Source organism: Panthera pardus, unplaced genomic scaffold (assembly GCF_024362965.1).
Source record: "Panthera pardus isolate Hobbes unplaced genomic scaffold, ASM2436296v1 HiC_scaffold_18, whole genome shotgun sequence".
Classification (NCBI taxonomy): Eukaryota; Metazoa; Chordata; class Mammalia; order Carnivora; family Felidae; genus Panthera; species Panthera pardus.
Window position 1 is genome coordinate 24,725,941 of NW_026526743.1, and position 5,547 is coordinate 24,731,487.

At 44.9% G+C, this 5,547-nt stretch overlaps 1 long non-coding RNA gene across 1 annotated transcript; it reads right to left on the minus strand.

Annotated features, from left to right (window-relative positions):
• Nucleotides 1-1,190: 1,190 nt before the first annotated feature.
• On the minus strand, nt 1,191-4,726 carry LOC109271020 (uncharacterized). The gene is made up of 3 exons (XR_002081803.2): nt 4,619-4,726; nt 3,301-3,406; nt 1,191-1,606 (listed from the first exon to the last, which is right to left on the minus strand). It is a non-coding gene; the product is annotated as an uncharacterized LOC109271020 (long non-coding RNA).
• Between the last annotated feature and the right edge of the window lie 821 nt (nt 4,727-5,547).

The window sequence follows — 5,547 nt, forward strand, 5'->3', positions numbered from 1 at the left end:
AGATTTTTTTTAATTAAAAAAAAAAACTATCTCTGCCATGCAGCAAAACCGTGCGCACGCACATCCACCCACACACACACACACAGCACTTTCATAGATGTACATGCACACATATACACAGAAGTGAACTTTCCTAGCATGAAACAATACCCTAACTTTCAAAATCACCAATTTTGCCTGTTGCCACAGTAACCAGGAGCATTAAGTCCTGTTTCTAAAATTTTAAGAGCAGATGACATGAAGTATTTATGTGTAATTGTACTGTGTAAGCAGAAAGATCTTTTCTTTCATATAAAATATGAGTGTATCTCAGGTGAGATGGGTGTTTATATCATAATGCTGTCGGACAAATATAACCAAGTCCCTCTGCCTCCCTGGCTCTCCACCCCAGTGTGTATGTGTGACTTCCAGAAGAAAGTGGAAAGCAAGATGGCAAAGAGGGATCAGCCTCCACAGGAAGTCCCTGAACTGATTTGTGTTGTAGTCATTCCAAAGATCCTCAGGGGCTCAAGTCTATTTACTTCCCAAATTGAGTGGGTGGGATTACTCTTTATTTCAACTCTTAAAGCTGGAGTTCCTATTGTCCCCAGTGATTGGCTGGTTCCTGGGCGCCATTAGTCATCATGGTGTGTCAGCATGGAAGGGCCCAGGAATGAGGTCAGAACCCTTCATTTTGCAGGTGGAGATTGACAGGGGTCATAACTGGATGGTTCTGGACAAGAAGGGTATAGTCAGTGGAGGCCCCCCATGCTGCCTCCACCCCAAAAAGAGCCAGAGCCAGGTCTGGATTGGGCCATATTGATTTTTCCCTCATCCAGAGGCTTTCTGCAGATATTCTAATGTCATTTTCAGACCATTTTACTTCTGGAGACAAGGCTGTGCAGTTCCATAACTGGCAATGACCCCAGGTAACAAACACTGAGAATTGTTTCTGAGCACTATAACACGGGGCACCAAGTAAACTCTAAAAAGAAACCTTCAGTCATGTAGCATTCAAATCTCACATTCAGGACCAAGAGAAAGAACCTTATTCAATAAATAAGTAAAGTTTTGTGATTATTTCTGTAATCACATCTTTAATAAGCTTTCTGGGAAAGGTAGAGGTTTTAAATGTTAATCTACTCATCCAAATAATTCTGATCTCCTTGAGGGAAGAAATGATTTCAAAATGGTGGGTAATGTTTTTTTTGTTTTTTTTTTTTTGGTGGGGGGGTAATGTTTTATTCAAGGGGTGGTTCCCATGCTGGGCACAGAGCTCCCACAGAAGTAGCCTTCCTCCAATGCCTGTGGGATAGAGGAAAAGATGGAAGTGGATGGATGAAAATTCTCTACCAGTAAAATACACAAGAATGAATGAATAAGTGAATGAACGAACGAACAAACACATGAATGAACAAACAAGTGAATGGTTTTAGAAAGGAGGGAAGGTTTGAGGGATAATCAGAGCCAGAAGATCCTGAAGGAAATGGGCAGGCTTTGGTTTCCAGGTCCAGGGAAAGACTAGCCTGCCTCTGCCTTAGCACATTCTGCAGGAAATCCCTTCTGGGCCACACCACATAGCACCATCTCCACTGCCTTCTGTTGCTGAAACTTGATTCAGCTGTGTCTGTTACAATGTCAGAAGGGAAAAAGAGAAGACAAATGAGAAATAAAATTATGATAATTTCCACTGCTTTAACAGTTGTGTTCATTTTCTGTGTGCCTAAGAAAGGAAGTTACGGTTCGCAGCTCAGTGACCAAGTCTTCTATGGTACAGCTGCTGGGCCATCTTGCTGTGACTGCATCCGAAGTCTGCAGGACATGGAGGGCTCTGCTGGCATTGGCCCTCCACCACAAGGGCCTGTGCCTGCCTCTTGTGGCAGCACCTGACCCACCCTCGACACTGCCATTTTTATCATAACAGCATCCTGTGTCTCAGATGACATCTGGTCATGAAACATTCCCAGGTTCTGTCTCCCTTCCCAGGGGCACCAGCATCTTCATGCACTGCTGGGTTTCTCTGAAGCTGCTCTCTATCCTGGTGGCCAGATTGTTTCTTACTTCTGCTGATAAACAAGGCAACAGGGCTTAATTAAAGAGTTCCCTCTTTGGGGGACAGAGCAACTACCTTCCCTTGATTAAAACGTTTGCCAGCTGTTTCCTGTTCTGGTCTCAGGTTGGCTTGAATGTTCAGGAAAGTCAGATAATTGACTCACTGGGTAATTATTTCTCCTTATTAAAAATCTCTTTTCCTCCATGTGATCAATATGCAATTACCCGTCATGATGTTGAGCTCTTCCCACCTCTTCCATCCATCTCCACTTCCATTTTGGTTTTGTGATCTGATCCCACCCCTTGAGATGAAGGAATGAGCCCTCTGTCTTTGGAGCATGAGCTCTCCAGGCTTGCCCTGGTTCCTCTGAGTGTCCGTGACACCAGGGGAAAGCCAGCCAGGCTGTTTTCCAGGGCTCTCCTTCACCCTTACTCACAACACAAAACCCTCAGTTGTCTACACTTGGAGGACACCCTCGTAGCAAAGGCAGCACTAGGAGCCTCTCCACCTCAGAGATGAGTGTCTCCAGACACTCTGATGTCTCCCCTCCCCACCTCCTGCCCTACCTGCACAGATTTTCTGAGATGCTGGGATTGAGGGAAGATGAAGAGAGAAAACTTCAGAAAGCTGCACCCAGAAGGCAGAGCCCAGACATAAAATGTTTAAGAAGGCAAGAAAAATATCCATAACCTTAGAAATGTCTATGCCAGATTGCTTTTCATTTTGGAAAAGGCCAAGTCCACCCATCTCTGTTGGCATTCCTCAGCATACTTTATACCTCTATGTCACTTTAGGACACAGAAAGTCAACAAAGAACAAAGCTACAATTGAAGGAATGGGTTTTATTCATCCTTTCAACAATGTATTGGTTGATTACTCTGTATCAGGTAAAGCTCTAGGTGCTGGGACTAGAACTTCTGTCTCATCTGAGTTTATGTTTTCAATGGATGAGAGCAGAAGTTCTGCTGACTGGGACACACTAAGAAGACAGAGTGTGACCTGGGTGACTGGAGCGGAAGGGCAGGTGACTCATGTAGTTTGGGTACAGGTAAAGAAAGCTCTCTGAAGAGGCTCCTCCCACCTGCCTGGTCCAAAAGTCTCTACCCCATCCCCCTCTGGAAATAACAATTTCAAGCTCAGGAAAGCTAGATGTAACCCTTGAGACCATTGCCAAAATCTAAGTAAAACCTCTAGTAAAGATTTTAATACCCGATAAAGCAGATCTTCATCCCCAGTAGGCAACAGGGGAAGCTATTTAGGTTAAATACCTGATTTCAAGTTGTTGTTATTGCTATTGCTGCATTTTTTTTCTGTTGTGCCTGATAAAGGAGAGGAAAGCTGCAGTCTCTTGAAAACCATATGAGCAATAGTTTCCTGGAAGACAAAATCCCCAAAGACGTCTCTGAAACCGTCAGTCATATTCTGACTCATGTACATCTGCTGGGGGTGGGAGTTTGCTAAAAAGTTGTCAGGTAATTTAGTGATATGTATCCAAAGCCTTAAAAAAATACCTTTTCTTTGCATCTTTCCTTAATTATTTCCTTTAAATATATTCCTAGAAATGGAATTCAGCTTGCAGTGAGGTTCACTGTAGCACTGTTTGTAAAAGTGAAAGGCTAACCACGTGCTAACTGCCCATCACAGGGAATTAATTATGTCTGCTGGGGTCCTGCACACCATCCCACAAGGAGGTGGCATGACTGATGAGAAACCTAAAGTGGGGGTACAGCAGGAACCAGTCTGCCCCACTGTGATTGATTTTTAACTGTTCCTATAAACACAAATGAGTCCAGTCAGTTAAACATCAAAATGTTCAGAATGATTATCCCTGGAGGAGTGAGAATACAAGAGATTTTCATTTTCCCTTCAGTATTCTCTTAATTTTTAAACATCACATGATATTTGAATGACTTTTTTTCAGGTTAATTTTTAAAAGACAACAAAATAGTTGCCCAGAGAAACCCTCTCTCCTAAGTGCAGTCCCCACTCCAAAGTGGGTGGTAATTGCATTGCCGGGCACCCAGCAGGTGGCCCACCCTTTATTCAAGGGTCAGAGGTTACCTGGGGGTTAACTTGAGTCCATGGACCACAGTGAATTCCTTGGGAAGGAGAGGGAGTCTCTCAGAGTACAGGCAAATGTGACTGTGAACTCCCCACACTGCAAGACTCCTGGGAGAAGCAGCGTTCTGTTCTGCTCCCCTTAGTCAAGGCCCCACCCCACCACCCAAGGTGTCCAAGGCCCCACCCTCGGTCCATTTATCCAGAGCCCCCTGACCCATCAGACAGTGGACTGTCCTCGAGCTATGAGTTGGGGAGGAGCGCCCTTGGGGTCCTCTGGGCCTGCTCCCTTCCACACCCCTGTCCTTGGTGTGGGGGCTGTTTCCTCCTCCAGCCCTCTCCTTCCCCCCATAGGAAGGATATCCTGGTCCCTCCACCATTCCTCTGTGACTCTCCTTTCCACCACTCCCAGAGACCTGGCCTGGGGAAGGAGAAACAAATTGTTTTTTTTCAAGATTAGGCTTTCCCTCTTCTACCACTGCTATACTCCCAAACAGAAAAATAAGCTTTACAAAATTCAGTATTTACCTGCATATTTCCCATGTACTTCTCTCTCTCCCTGCCTCATCTCACTGGTCCATGGAGAGTCTGCTCCCAATTCACATTCACGCCACAGCTTCATCAGAGTCTCAGCTTTGCCTGCAAACAGTCACAGAAACACACAATTGCATGAATTAGGTAATATCTTCAAAGGGCCCATTAACATATAAAGGTTTAGAATCATTAGCTTAGACCATGCCTATGAAGATGAACTAAAGGATTTGAAATCTTCAGCCTTAAAAAAGAAAAAGCTGAAAGTAAGGAAATTTTCAATAAGTTAAACTTCCATCTCTGGAATCAAGTGTAACTATGATTCAGCTCTGAATGATAAGGTCACCCAAATGGGTGTGTTGTGGAGTCCAGGAAGGACAGACAACCACACTTTCCCTGAACACATAGATGGGGTCTAGGCTCTGTCCCAGGGGGTTAAATCTTATATTTCCATGAAGCCTATCACTATCAGCAAATGTATTTTTATTTAAGCTCCAATCTTATATTGCATGTGTCCCTTTCCCTGGCTCTGAGCTCCTTGAGAGCAAGGCCTATGGTTTTTTCATCTCTATCTCCAGAGCCTTCTTTTAAAAGATGGGCATTCCACCATTTATTTGTGCACCTCGGCCCTCAGCATCCCTGACACACTGCCCTGCACCTGCATCAACATCCCAGATCCCCCACAAGGCTTGCATCTTTGCATCTGCCATGGCATCTTGCAGCCCTGGGCCCTGCACTCAGCAGACCAGTTTATGTGGCTCCATCTGTGTCTGACTCCTTCCTTGCACATGGCTCTAAAACCACCCCAGCCCTTCTTCCCAGCACAGACATGGGGGAGCTGGGTTGCGTATCTTTCCTGATACCCAGGTGCCTTCCATCCTTCTTTGCAGCTGTTTGCTCATTTTTCTGGATGCTTCTACACCTCC